Here is a 16,463-nt window from a genome sequence, read left to right as displayed (position 1 = left end):
TCCACTATTTTCAGAAATTACTATGATGTGAATGCTAAAGGTACTAGACTATACAAATTATCCATAAAAAATTTTAATTACCATTGCACTCACTTCTCTTCTTGTGATAATGCGTTTGGAATTGGTTTAAAACTTTATTTATTTTTCAACCATATACACACCGTAAAATTAAGTGGGTCTATATAATGTGTATTGTATGTAGCTACTTATCATGTATGTATATGTATATTTGAATATATTTTTATTATTTTTTGGTAAGTATAGAGTTTGATCGACTAACTTAAGAGTACACGGTGCGTAGGCATTTGATTAAAGCAAAGTTGAATTCGACAATGTAAATTCTCCGAGGAACTTCAACTCTATCTCTAATACTTACAAAGTCTCCATAACTTTGGTACAACGAATTCATTAATGTTGGGGAGTTGTAAATACTTTTGGAATTTAAACAAGCTATCTAATTTAGATCCTTCAATTTAATATACTTTATTTACTAACCATTGTATTATTTTAATATATTTTTTCTCTTATTTTTTTCAATGGAAAGAGCATATAAATGCCAACTATTTTGAAAATAGTGGATCAAGAAGAAGAATAAGTGACTTGATTAAAATATTTTGGGAGATTCTGGGTCACCTGACGGATTGAAAGGTAATTTTTAAAAGTTTGTTGATGGTAGATAAATTTGGTCGGATAGTATAACGGAAGGGATAAATTTGACCGAATAATATAACGGAGGTTAGATGTAAATAATATTCGAAAATAAAGGGGTAAAATTGGGATAAGGGTCAAATATACTCTTATACTATCAAAAATAGTCTACATTTACCTTGCGTTATACTATTGGTACAAAAATATCCCGACGCTATCCAATAGTTCAAATATACCCCTCATTTGTCAGGGCTATCCAAGGTAGAGTTCAATGCGATATTATGGCTATTAAAACAAATAAATCAAAGACAAGTCAGCAAAAGATCCAAAAAAAAAAAAGTCCAAATCTTCATCTTGACACGAAGCTTACTAAAAAGGACCACATTTTTATTTAGACAATCCCATTGAAATCATGGCAGAAGGATTTCTGTTTTAGCGTATGAGATTGAAGAGTTGGTTTTTTTTTTTTGGGTCTTTTGTTGACTTGTCTTTGATTTATTTGTTTTTAATAGCCACGTCATCGCATTAAACTCCATCTTGGACATCCTTAATAGAAGAGGGGTGCATTTGAACTATTGGTTAACGTCAGAGTATTTTTGTACTGATAGTATAACGGAGGGTAAATGTACACTATTTTGGACAGTACATCGACAGTACAATTTTAGACCTTTTCTTAATCGAAAAAATGTCTAAAATTGCCCCTTTACTATACTATATTGTTTACTTATGCCACCCGTTATATTATTTATCCATTTTTGCCCTTACTGTTAGTGAACTTATAATATTTGCCCCTATACCTAACGGATCTATATTGTGATAGCTGAATCACTCCATTTTTTTCATGACATCTACCAAATGCCACCTCACCATTTTTTCCATGTCATCTACCAAAGCTAAAACTCAAAAATATCAACAATTGTAACAAATAAAAACTAAAACCTAAGTATAAACAACTCTCGAAACCCGGTAGATATAAGTCACAAGCTCTAAAGAGAAATACTAAATATCATTATACATCAGAGTCTAATGAGGATAAGGAAATAACATAATAAAGATAGATGGGGGACTCCGAGATCTGCGGACGCTGGCAGATGTACTTTAAAGTCTCCATGTACAGACTAGCTCACTAATACCTGGTCTGGTAGGCAGTACCTGTATCTGCACAAAAAGATATGCAGAAGCGTAGTATGAGTACATCATAACGGTACCCAATAAGTGCCAAGCCTAACATCGGTAGAGTAGTGACGAGGTCAAGTCAGGGCCCTACTGAAAATAATAAGAAATAAGGCAGAAGATAAAGTAATATAATGAAATGACAGAGAAGTGAAGTAATGAGAATTTACGGAATGGTAATAACACGAAATCAAAGAAGATAAATACAACATGAAAGGAAAGCAAAAGTCTTACAAGTTAAGGAAAGACAACAACAATCAATGTAGCAAATAGAGAAAATCAACAGGGGCACTCCTGAGGTACTGCTTCGTAGTCTCAAAAGTAAATATCTCACAATCTTTCCTTATATCACCGCGTGAGCCTTTATATTTTATTTTGAAAATTATTTTTCCCTTAATAGCATTTCATGTTTTAGCTGACCTTATCACACCGCATGACTTCTAATAATTCCCCTACTAGCCACGCGTATCAAGTCCACCTTATCTCACCGGATGCGTTTCAACACCCAAATCTTATACCACCGCATGCGTTTTAACACCCATACCTTATACCACCGCATGCGTATCAATAATCACAAGGGCACGATAGAAACCTCGTGCAACAACCAAACAATCATCTCAACAATAATCACAGAAACCAAAACATAACAACTGAAACAACGATATTTCAAGGATAGCAATTTCAAGTAAAGAATCCCACAATTAAATAAGGAATATGAAATCAAGAAAGCAGATAATTCGACTAAGCATGTAGTACAAGTTGCAAATAAGAGATAAGACAAGTATACAGGTAAAATTAGGCTAAACGCGATGACTCTACATGCTAAAGTAACTCAGTTAAGGCATAAAAGGAACTACTTAGATAAAACCGGAATTTCAACATGTAGCAGTGTACGCACTCGTCACCTCGCGTACACGGCCCTCATATATTACAAATTGTCACAACAATACCAAATTCCATGGGAGAGTGATTTCTCCCACACAAAGTTAGACAAGTCACTTACCTCAAACCTCGCTCAATCAATCAATAAGAAAGCCTTTTCCTCGATTTTCCAACTCCGATCGACTCAAATCTGGCCAAAATAATTTCATACTATAAATATAACTATAGAAAACTAATTTAAATAATAAAATTATGACTTTAGCAAAGAATTGAAAAATCGCTCCAAAGAGTCGGCCCGGGTACATATCTCTTAACCCGACCAAAATCATAAAACTCAGATACCCATTCGATATCGAGTCCAACCATACAAGAATTACTCAAATTCGACCTCAAATCACCTTTCAAATCCCCAATTTTTAGCCTAAGAAGTTTTTCCAAATTTTCCCCCAAATTTCCAACTAAAACACTAATTAAATGATAAAAATAACGATAGATTCGTGGGAACTAATCAAAAACTAGTCAAGAATCCTTACCCAAATTCTTCCTCCGAAAATCCCTCAAAAATTTGCCTCAATCCGAGCTCTCTAAGTCCAAAATGGATAATAAAATCAAACCTTAAAAAATCACTTTTTTCTGCCCAGCGAATCCGCTTCTGCGGCCTTTTTGTCGCTTCTGCGAGGCCTGGGGCTGCTTATCAGGTGGATTGGGCAGTTATTTACTCTTAACGGTTTGGCTTATCGGTTATCAGCTTTTAAATGTATTAATCCACTAGCCACCCGATAAGATATCGGGCGGATTGGTATCGGTTTAGCTCTTATCGGGCGATTTATCGGATTGTTTGCTGACCGCTGTGACTCAAAATAAAATTCCTATGCTCAGCAGACTACATTCCAGTCTATAGAATATGGCACCTAAGAAGAGAGCTAAATAGAAGAAATATAGAGCTACATTCCAGCGTATTTCCCAGTAGAATCATCTCTGGGGATGAGCCTATTAACAACTTATAACTATCAGAAGAAATAGAAGAGAACACTGGGTATAACACATGACATCAAAATTATCTAATAGTAACTAACTGGAATAGTAAATTATAACTAAATGTCTAATAATAAATTAGTAATAGATAGAGTATTGGAAGTGGAAGAAGGGTTTTTGATTATTTAATATATATATATATATATATATATATATATATATATATATATATATATATATATAACGGGTTAACGGATTATCCGTTAAGAAAATTGAATAATCCGCCCCCAAACCGATAAGCCGTTAATAAAAAAAATTTAATCCGTTCCCCGTCCGTTAAACCGATACCAATAAGCCATTAAGCTTCGGTTTCGGTTCGGTTTTCGGTTTTCGGTTTCGGTTCGGTTTTGAACACCCCTAGCGACGCCGCATCTGCGGAAAACCATCGCATGTGTGGATCCCACTTAAGCTCAGAAGTTTTGCTTATGCGGACCATGGCTTGCACTTGCGAGCCCGCTTCTACGGAGAAGGAGACCGCACATGCGGTCGTGTCCAAAGCCACTCCTCCAATTTCCGCTAATGCGGAGGAAATGGCCGCGTCTGTGGAGGCGCACCTGCGCCCAGGTGTCCGCACATGCGAGCCCAGCTCCTGGGGGCTCCCTTTCGCTTCTGCGCTTCAACCTCCGCACCCGCGATTTCGCACCCGCGGTCGAACCCTCCATAGTTGCGATGACACCAATAGGCATGGGACTTCAACAATGAAGCTAAGTCCAAAATTCGTCCGAATTCGATCCGAATCACATCCGGGGCCTCTGGGACCCCGTCCGAAAATATCAACAAGTCCTAAAATATCATACGAACTTAATCGAGCCTTCAAATCACATAAAACAATGCTAAAACCACGAACTGCACATCGATTCAAGCCTAATGAACCTTTGAACTTCTAACTTCCACATCCGATGCCGAAACATATCAAATCAAGTCCGATTGACCTCAAAATTTACACGCAAGTCATAATTGATATTACGGACCTACTTCAATTTCCGGAATCGGAATCCGACTCCGATATCAAAAAGTCCACTCCCGGTCAAACCTTCCAAAATCTTTCTACTTTTCAACTTTCGCCAATAAAACTCCGAAATGACATACAGACCTCCAAATCAACACACGGATAAGCCCCTAAGACCAAAATCATCATACGAAACTATTGGAACCAACGAAACTCCGTTCCGGAGTCGTCTTCACACAAGTCCAACTACGGTCAACTCCTACAATTTTAACTTTTAATTTAGGGACTATGTGTCCCATTCCACTACGAAACTCTCCCGAATCCGACACCAAGCATCCTGACAAGTAAAGTAACCACAAAATGAGACAGTGAGTGAAATAAATAGGGGGTCGGGGCTAATACTCTTAAAACGACCGGCCTGATCGTTATTGTCACGACCCAAAATCCCGCCACAGGCGTCGTAATGGCACCTAGTCTCTAAGACTAGGTAAGCCGATTTCAATTACATTTTGAAGCCATTTTTTTTTTGAATTAAATAGGTAATCAAAACTGACATCGGAAACAAGTATGAATACATCTACCACCCAAGACTGGTAGTATTGAGTCACGAACTCTAACTGAATACATGAAATGATCACGAGGACCTAATATACAATACTGTTTGATTACAAATTAACAGTACAATGAAATAAAAAGACTTCAAGGGACCGCGACGACTAAGGAGCTCTACCTTGAATCCTTACGATCCCGCTTTAACTCTGCTCAAGTGTGATATCTCCAATACCCGGCTCTGCACAAAAATATACAGAAGTGTAGTATGAGTACACCACGGTCGGTACCTAGTAAGTATCAAGACTAACCTCAATGGAGTAGAGACGAGGTACAATCAAGACATTCACTAGTCTAATAACCTGTGCAATATAGTATACAAAATAATAGAAAACAAAGATCATCAAGGCAACATCAAACAACTAATGATATGCACAGTAAGACAATAAGATCACCATTTAATATCGCTCAACAATTAATAAATATAATTATACCCAGTTAAATCAAGTTCTTCAATTAAATATCTTTCACATATAATTCTTACGAATAAAACTCCTTTTCAAATATAATTTTCTCAAATAATTATTTTTCAAATATAATTATTTCAATAAATCTTTTCAAATATAATTTTCTCAAATAAATATCTTTCAAATACAATACTTTCTAAGAAAAAATTCTTCCAAATAAATATTTTGAATATAATTCTTTCAATTAAAAAGTCACTATGTGACACCTCATTTCATAATCATGAAAATACGGGTCTCAGTCCATTTTTATATTTTCACGGCACCTCGTGCCCATAATTAAATCATCATATTTTCCATGCGCCTCGTGCCCTCATTTCATATCACAACTGCACGGACAATTCACGTGCCAATTATCATTATCATTTTATCACAGCACCTCGTGCCCACATTTCATATCACAACTGCACGGACAATTCACGTATCTTCATTATTTACTCACGGCACCTCGTGCCCATATTTTATTTTATAATCCGTCTGGCAATGGCCACAGGCTCTCAATTCCAATATAAATCAGATTGTTATCAATTTACCAACAACAAGACAAATTGCACAAGGTATAAAAATAAACACAAGAAAATCATAACATCACATGAAATATATCAACATCACAACCCCACATCATCACATATCGCCCTTGACAATCGCCACCATTATCGCTCCTATTGCCACCCTTATCACTCCTATAGCCACCCTTATCGCTCCGCCCATACAATATCAATAGCCACCCTTATCGCTCCTATTGCCACCATTATCGCTCCTATAACTACCTTTATCGCTCCGCCCAGATAATATTCCAACAAACACAATAACAGTGAAATGCCACCCTTATACCCACATAATATCAACGGTGAAATGCCACCCTTATCTCCCCAAAATAATAACTCACACAACACAATAATTTACACGGGAAATTAACACGAAAATATAATAAAATCAATTCATATCACAATTTGCCCAATGGCCACAACCAAATTTCAAAGATATAACAAAATTAATTAATTTCACAACAAATAGCCCAAGGCTCCACACAATGTATATAACATCCCAAAACAATCAATAGAGATAGAAATTATTCAACATAAAGCAAAACCTTCATTAATGCAAATTGAGATAATTATATTAACACTTATTCTTAAGCTCGCTTAAATTAATTATTTGCAAAAGAAAATTCATATTGGAATTAGTTTTCAAGAAATATTAAACCAACAATACTCACGAAATTTCATAAATATTTCAAGTAACAATCACATCAAATTATCATATAAAAATAAATTCAACAATAAGGATTTAGGCATGGCAAACAGATGATTTAATAATTTTTTATAATTTCCCAATTTACTATACAATAATGCCTAAGACTTTAATTCAATGAATTTTGCACGTATAAGCCCGAGTACGTACTCGTCATCTCGCGTACACGACTTTTCACATTTCACAAATGGCACATAAGACTCAATGCATAAGGGGTAATTCGCCCACTCGAGGTTAAGCAAGACACTTACCTTTTTGAAGTTAGGCCGATATTCCTAAATAGCCTTCTTGCTTTAATTGACCTTCGGACATCTCAAGTTTATCCAAATTAATTGTATAACTTCATTAAAATTCATCGAAAATAATTCCAGATAATAATACGCCGACTTAAAAATTTATTCTAAAAAGTCAACAAAAGTCAACGCGGAGTCCGTCCTTCAGAACCCGACATAATTTTTATGAAATCCGAACACCCATTCCGTTACGAGTTCAACCATACCAATTTTATCGAATTCCAATAACAACTCGACTTCCAAATCTTAAATTTTCGTTTTTGGAAGATTTTACAAAAATCTTGATTTTCCTCCATTAAATCCGAATTAAATGATGGATTCAAAGACATAATCATGGAAATTAATAAAAACTAGATAAGAATCACTTACCTCAAATACCAACGCAAGAATCTCTCCAAAAATCGCCTTCTACCGAGCTCCCAATTAGATTTTGAGTTATGAACTCAAACCCCCATTTTTGGGACCTTTAATTTTGCCTAGATAGGCCTTCTGCACGTTCGCGACATATGTCTCGCGTTCGCGAAGGCCAAAAACTCGCTGCCTCAAATTCTTCTCCGTGTTCGCGTTACCAGCGTCGCATTAGCGAAGGCCTGCCATGCATATCATCGCGTTCGCGTTCGCGATGCACTCAAGTCCTACTGCTTCGCGTTCACGATTGAAGCTTCGCGTTCACGATTGAAGCTTCGCGTTCGCGAAGGCTGATGACTCCAGGCCCAGTTCCCTCCTTCCTTCTATGCGTTCGCGACTGGGCCCTCACGTTCATGTAGGTTCTTCAGGCATACCTTCGCGTTCGCGAAGGCCAAATCCCAGCAGCCTCAAAACTCCTATTCGCGTTCGCGTGACTCTCTTCGCGTTCGCGAATAAGGAAGTCAAATACCAGATACAACAGTTCCGAAAATAACCCGAAATGATCCGAAACAACCTCGAAATACACTCGAGGCCCCCGAGACCTCAACCAAATACACCAACAAGTCCTAAAACATCATACGAACTTTGCACACAAGTCAAAACTTTGAACGACGAATCACATCAAACAACATCAAAACGATGAATCGTACCCCAAATCAAAATCTATGAACTTTGAACTTCCAAATTCTATAACTTGTGCCGAAACACATCAAAACAATCCGAAATGACTTCAAATTTTGCACACAAGTCATAATTGACATTATGGACCTACTCCAACTTCCGAAATTGGATTCTGACCCCGATATCAAAAAGTCCACTTCCGGTCCAATTTTTCAAAAATTCAACTTTCGCCATTTCAAGCTTAAATTGGCTATAGACCTCAGATTCACAGTCCAGACACGCTCCTAAGTCCAAAATCACCCAAAGGAGCTAACAGAACCGACGAAACTCCATTCCGGAGTCGTCTTCACACAATTCCGACTACGGTCAAAATTCTAAGACTTAAGCTTCCGTCTTAGGGACTAAGTGTCCCAAATCACTCCGAATTATCCATAAATCAACCTAGACCACACACGCGGGTCATAATACATATTGCGAGGCTGTTCGAGACCTTAAGTCACCGAATGAGGCGTAAATTCTTAAAACGACAAGTCAGGTCGTTACAGTTACACCCCCCACCCTAAATAGAAATATTATTAATAGTACTTTCTTTTCATGTTATAGATATAGTATGTTTTTTCATTTCAACAAATAAGTATTTTCTTTTCACGATATAATTTTTTTTTTTTTTAACAAAAAAAATACTTTTTTTTATGATGTAGAAGAAAAAAAATTCTTTCATTTCAACAAAATGATGTAGTAAAAATATCTTCTTTCATTTCAACAAAATACAAAATGATGTAGTAAAAAGTATTTTTTTATTGCAACAAAAAGAGTATTTTCTTTTTATAATGTAAAAAAAGTATTTTCTTTCATTTCAACAAAATGAGTACTTTATTTTTGTGTTGTAGAATAGTACTTTCTTTTTCAACAAAAAAAAATATTTTTTTTAGTTATGGAGCACAAATTTCAACGTTATTTTTGCATAAAAAAAGTAAAGCAACACATTAGTTACTTTGGGTTTGTGTGAATTTTTAGAAAAATATATTAAATTCTTGAAAAAATAGAGTCATAAAAATATTGGGTATTTGCGGGAGCACAAAAAATATAGGGACTTGGGAGAATGGTATTTGAGGAGAGTAGCATAAAAAATTATTTTTCTAAAAAATATTTTCTATTCTCTAACAATAACAACAACAACAACCCAGTATAATTCCACTAGTGGAGTCTGGGGAGGATAGTGTGTACACAAACCTTACTCCTACCCTTGGGTAGAGGCTGTTTCCGATAGACCCTCGGCTCGCTCCCTCCAAGAACTCCCCACCTTGCTCTTGGGGTAACTCGAACTCACAACCTCTTGGTTGGAAATGGAGAGTGCTCGCCACTAGAGCAACCCACTCTATTTTCTATTTTCTATTCTCTAACCAAAACAAAAAAATATTTTTCGAAAAAAGGTTTTCACTCATCAATGAAAATAAGTGATAAAACAATTCATTTTACATTAAAATATTTTATAGGAAAATATTTTAGATGCAAAACATTTTCCATAGTACCAAACACAGCCAAAAGAAGCCCATCTTTTTTCAACTACCAAGTGAGAACCAACTACCAACGCCTTGGAATGGTGAAGCGGAAAGGAGATAATTTCAGTTACTTGCCACTAGATCAACCCACTCTATTTTCTATTTTCTATTCTCTAACCAAAATAAAAAAATATTTTTCGAAAAAAAGTTTTCACTCATCAATGAAAATAAGTGATAAAACAACTCATTTTATATTAAAATATTTTATAGGAAAATATTTTAGATGCAAAACATTTTTCATAGTACCAACACAGCCAAAAGAAGCCCATCTTTTTTCAACTACCGAGTGAGAACCAACTACCAACGCCTTGGAACGGTGAAGCGGAAAGGAGATAATTTCAGTTACTTGCCACTAGATCAACCCACTCTATTTTTTATTTTCTATTCTCTAACCAAATAAAAAAATATTTTTCGAAAATGATTTTCACTCATCAATGAAAATAAGTGATAAAACAGCTCATTTTACATTAAAATATTTTATAGGAAAACATTTTAGATGCAAAACATTTTCCATAGTACCAAACACAGCCAAAAGAAGGCCATCTCTTTTCAACTACCGAGTGAGAACCAACTACCAACGCCTTGGAACGGTGAAGTCCTTTCCGCCGAGAAAATCGAATCCAACTTTTCCGGCACCGGAAATACATTCAAACGCCGGAAAATGAATTCCCGTTTCACAACACTCTTTTTCCGATCACTCAAATCCGGTCACCGGCATAGCCACCACCACTACTTTCTCTTACCTCAATTCTTCTCTTCCTCCGCCCCAACGCCTACCTCTACTTCTCCACCTCTAACCCTAGAAGGCTTACGCCATCGGTTAGCCGCCGAGTCACCGACGCTAGGCGACTTTATAAGGCTGCAATCGGAAAACGAGTATTCCGTTGAGGTAGGTACGAAGAAGAAGCCGCTGCCGAAGCCGAAATGGATGAAAGAAGCCATCCCTGGTGGAGAGAAGTACACGCAGATTAAGAAGAAATTGAGGGAATTGAAACTGCACACTGTTTGTGAAGAAGCGAAATGCCCTAATTTGGGAGAGTGTTGGTCAGGTGGTGAAACTGGTACTGCTACCGCCACTATTATGATTCTCGGTGATACTTGCACCCGAGGTTGCAGGTGATGCTTATTACTATACTTTTATACTTTCTCCATTCCAATTTTTGTGATATAGTTTAACTCAACACGGAGTGTAAGAATAAAGGAATAGTTTTGAATCTTGTGGTTTAAACATGCCATAACATTTTTGTGGCTACATGTCTTTTCAAACTAGTGATGTTTAGAGCAGACTAATAAGGAAATAGCGTCACATAAACTGGTACGGGGGAGTATATGAATGCATTGGATAGGAATGCCCTTTTCCCTTGCCCATTGGGACTTAGGAGTTGGATTGAACCGAAATGTGCTTGATTAGATCCAAATGGGTATAGCAAACTTATTTAGTTAACCCCGACTAGTTTAGGATTACAACATGGTGGAGTGTTGATTGATAAATTTGATTAATTTTAGCATTAAAAATCTTTTACTTACTTGTTCTTTTGTGTAAGGAGAGAATAGCCTGTTATATAGTTGGTCAAATTTGGCAAACGTAGAGCCATATAAACATCATATACACATAATTTTTACACCATCTTGGTGTTTATTATTTAAAAGGAAAGATTTGATTGATTTTCTTTTGGGAGTTGGTGTGGGGGGGGGGGGGGGGTAGCACGAAGACTTCTGAATTTTTTTTTTGATGAAGTAAGAGATATTATAAAAAGCATCAAGAAGATGCAAAAGAGCACTGTCCAGGTGCTAATACAAAAGTTGATATGTTAGCTCTGTACAGATGGTCCTATGCTAGTGTTAGGGAGCTAACAAAATCCAAAAATAATTCGGGGGAGCTAATAGAGGAGAGGTTACTCCAGCTATATAACAAAACTATACAATTAGCCTTCAAGGAGTAATTTGGAGTTGCTAAACCCTCAAAACATCTTCTGTTCCTTTTTGTCCAAATAGCTCAAAATATACGTCCAGGAATCATTTTCTAGATCTTGCTGATGGACTTACCAACTTTCCATAAACTCCAGCTACTATAAGCATCTTTAATACTCTCTGGCATCATCCAGTTGAGTCCTAAAACTGAAAAGAATTCCAGATGTCTGTAGCAACTGGACAATGCAAAAATAGATGTCTGTTTGTTTCAAAATCTTGCTGGGATATATATCATCTATTAACTATGGGGAATACTCCTTTTGCAAAGATTATCTTGAGTGAGGCACGCTTCCTTCAATGTAGTCCAGCTATGACATATAACTTTGGTTTGTTTTCCAGATGAGCTTCCAAGGCCAATTGTCCACCATTTCATTTTGGCTAATATTGTGTAGGTATCCTGCTTTCACTGTGTATATTCCTTTAGTACTTGCTCCCCATGTGAGTATATTTGGACATGTGAGAGGAGTCGGTGAAGGTGTTAGTGGTTGTTGGTAATGATAAGGTGTTTACGCTCTTTTGTGAAACTTTTCTTGCTTTTGGTGCTTTCTGCAACTTATATTAAGGAATTTATCGTAGAGTTTATAACTAGTTAGGTCTTAGGCAAATAGATCGGGGTCCTCTGAACTTGATGACTTTATTCAGTGCACACCTAAACTTTATGTTTGGCCTAATTACCACCTAAACAAAGGAAAGGAAGAATTAGAATAAAAGCTTAAATTGTTTGATTCAAGTATAGATCACGTAAAAATTTATTCATAACAAAAAATCACATGTGCTAAAGTTTTAAAAATTCATAACAAGAAATCTCATGTACTAAAGTTTTAGTTTTAATGATTTTAATATCCAAAGAACTTTACTTTTGGTCCCTCAACTAACAATATTTCACAAAGTTAAGAAAAATGAACTTGAAGCTAAAATAAAGAGTAAAGGTATCAAAATAATTTCTAATACATTCACGTGATTAACTTGTAATTCAATTAATGGGTTAGTAGCACTTTTAGTCCCTCGGTTATTGATAAAGTTTAGTTTTTGTCCTTGTGATATTTGATTAAACATATATAACCTTCAATTAATTTACTGTGGTGGGCATGTAAAGAGGACAAATATAGATGCCCTGGTTAGGATGTGCGAGAGTTTGATTATAGTGGGTCTGAGGAAGGGTACATGCAGGTAAGCCAAAAAAGCACTAGGGAGAGTTGATTAGGCAGAACATGCCATTGCTTTAGCTTACTGAGGACATGACCCTTGATAAGAAAGTATGAAGGTCGAGTATTAGGGTTGAAGGTTGACAAGTAGTCGAGAGTTTTTCTGGTCTTTCCGGTAGTACTAGTATTATTCTTGTATTTTTTTTCTTGGATCTTTATTAATTACACATTATGCCTTTTGCTTTTGTTTTCCTATTACCTTGTTGTTGCTATTGTTTGTTACTTCTTTTTTACTATTTCTTGAGCCGAGTATTCATCAAAAACAATTTTAGTTACAGTTGTAAAAATATTTAAAATATAACATACTTCCTCAATAAAGGGATCTGACATATATATTTCAATTAGTTGAAGGTTAAATGTACTTAGTTGATTATCCCAAGAACCAAAATAAAAATTTACCCATAACTAAGGGACGAAATGTGCTATTATTCCCATTTAATTCACGAAAATATGTTACTGTATGGATCAAAAGCTCAAAACTGTACTCCATCCAATCAACAATAAGCGATCAATTTACTTTTTTTATTTTGGTCCAAAATAAGTATCCATTTATATAATCAAGAAAAAATTCAATTTATTTTTTCAAAATTACCCTTATATACGTATCCCTAAAAAGTTTTTTACTCCTCACATTAAATTACGCTGCAACATATAATTAAATGGTAGTTTAGTTACACAAACTATTTTTGTCTAAAATTTAATATTTCTTTAATAAATGTGCCCAAAAGAAATTGATCACGAGCATTAATTACATGTTATATATGCTTGTTTGTCAAACGTTGAGAAAATCAAAGTTAGAAGATGACAAAAGTTAAGGGACAAGCAAAAATTTATCTCTTAATTAAAATATTAACAAATGAGCATCCCAATCAATAACTTTATTTTGAAGTAAGTGAGCGAGTTTAAGGTTATTGTGACAGGCGCAACGAGTGTGGATTATTACTACTCCCTTTCTTTCAAATTATATGATGGTAATTTTTATATACAAATAATATTTTTTATATTTAGAGGTGATTCAATTTTATTTTTTTTATTTTATCCGTGATGAGATAATTTTATAAATATATGATACTCATAACTTATTTTTGCCATAAATTTTGATATTTTAAAACTCCTTACCTTCTCAAAGTAAAACACATTAAATATAAAAAAGTATATAATTTTAACCATTCTAAAATATATATATATATTATAGTAGCTAACAAATGTCTTTAATTTCAGTCGACTGATTAATTTCTTATTTTGCGCTAAAATATGTGACAGAGGGAGTAAGATTGTTCTCTCATATTTCCTTGTCATCTCTGAAACCTGCAAAAAAATCAGAAATTGACTCGACTCTCCTGCTGCTGCTTTTCTGATTCTCTTCGTCACCTTTGCTATTATTTTTTCGTTTGCCCATTTTTTAAAAAATGTATATTTTTAAAAATAATTGTAATTTATAAGTATAATTGAGTTATTTTTATGTTAAAAAACTAATTTTATAATTCAAGTGCAGTAAACTAAAAGTTGAACAATCACCCATAAAATTACCTTAATTTTTCATTATCTCTCCTTCCAATTTGTTTGACATTTTTTAACTAACAGATCCTTAATTCTGACATATTAAATTAAATATAAAAAATAATCGTACAATCGGCTTCAATTTTAACAAACCATAACAATTCCTATAAGAAATTAAGAATATCTCATTAAACGTAAAATGTAAATATAAGTATTATGATGTAGATCATTATCATTAAAATAGATTAAGAAAAGCTATATCAAACAAATTAAGATCGGCGAAGGGCCAAATATACCCTTGTATTTTTGAAAATGGTCTAAAAATACCCCTCATTATCCTATTGGGCTATATATATATCCTTCCTGTCATACTTTGGAATAAATATACCCTTATTTTGGATGGAGTGCCACGTGTCAGCACAAGATAAAAGCGACCAATTTCTTTTTTTTACCCGATCCGTTTTAAAAAATTCACCACCCGACCCGTTTTAAAATTCAGTTTTTTTAAAGCATATATTTTGCAAAAACTAAAAAAAAATTGTAAAAACGGAAAAAAAATTGTAAAAAATATATTTTTAAGTCTTTTCAGTTTTTTTAAAGTATTATTTTTGTAAAAACTAAAAATTTTGTTTTTTTTAAAAATGCTTTAAAAACTAAAAAATATATATTCTGTAAAAACTGAAAAAAAAGGGATTTCCAAAATATATATTTTTAAGTTTTTTTAAAATAATCTTTTTGTAAAAACTGAAAAAAATATTTTTTTAAAAAACTGAAAAAAAAAGACTCTCCTAAAGGAGTGCACTACATAAGCATTAGTTTTAAAAAAATAAAAATATTTTGCAAAATCTTTTTTTTTCTAGTTTTTACAAAAAAAATACTTTAAAAAACTGAAAAATATATATTTTGAAAATTCTTTTTTTTTTTCCAGTTTTTACAGAATATATATTTTTCAGTTTTTAAAGTATTTTTTTCATTTTTTTTTCAGTTTTTACAAAAAACATACTTTAAAAAAATTGAAAAGACTTAAAAATATATATTTTGCAAATTCCTTTTTTTTTCTTCAGTTTTTATAAAAAAAAAAATTCAGTTTTTACAAAATATATGCTTTAAAAAAATTGAATTTTAAAACGGGTCGGGTGTTGGTTTTTATAAAACGGATCGGGTAAAAAAAGAAATGAGTCATTTTCATGTGGTGCTGACACGTGACACTCAATCCAAAATAAGGGTATATTTGTTCTAAAGTATGACGGGAAGGGTATATATAGCCCAATAGTATAACGAGGGATATTTTTAGATTATTTTTGAAAATACAGGAATATATTTGGCTCTTTGCCGAATTAAGATTGATGTAATATGTGAAGTTAAGATAAATTTTTAATGACGAATATATAAAAGGAAATAATAGGAAAAAAGAATTAGAAAAGAGGGGGTGGTCTCCGATAAACCAGACTAATTAATATTCCAAGGTATAACCGCAATTTTCGTGCTCGTTGGTTCCCTGAGAGAAAGAAGGACCACTGAAACAACTGCAAAAGTTACGCTAATTTCTCTATTGTCTAATTGTCTTTGTCGGTTTTTAGCCGCAGTTAATCGAATCTCTAAGTCTTCTTATTTCATGGCTGAGATTCTCATACTGTGCCTGCCTTACACGGTTTATGTGATTTCTAACATTAGGATTAGGTGGGCAGAAATAATCTCTTATGATTGGAGACAACATGGGCTGTTCGAGACCTTAAGTCACCGAATGAGGCGTAAATTCTTAAAACGACAAGTCAGGTCGTTACAGTTACACCCCCCACCCTAAATAGAAATATTATTAATAGTACTTTCTTTTCATGTTATAGATATAGTATGTTTTTTCATTTCAACAAATAAGTATTTTCTTTTCA

At 34.3% G+C, this 16,463-nt stretch overlaps 1 long non-coding RNA gene across 1 annotated transcript; it reads left to right on the top strand.

The window, feature by feature from the left end:
• The first annotated feature begins 10,173 nt into the window (after positions 1 to 10,173).
• On the top strand, positions 10,174 to 13,267 carry LOC138896774 (uncharacterized). Its single transcript, XR_011410203.1, has 2 exons — positions 10,174 to 11,014; positions 12,209 to 13,267. It is a non-coding gene; the product is annotated as an uncharacterized lncRNA (long non-coding RNA).
• Positions 13,268 to 16,463: the final 3,196 nt, after the last annotated feature.

This window comes from Nicotiana tomentosiformis, chromosome 8 (assembly GCF_000390325.3).
Source record: "Nicotiana tomentosiformis chromosome 8, ASM39032v3, whole genome shotgun sequence".
Classification (NCBI taxonomy): domain Eukaryota; kingdom Viridiplantae; phylum Streptophyta; class Magnoliopsida; order Solanales; family Solanaceae; genus Nicotiana; species Nicotiana tomentosiformis.
Note: the sequence above shows the minus strand (reverse complement) of the source record. Positions and strands in the feature narration are given on the sequence as shown.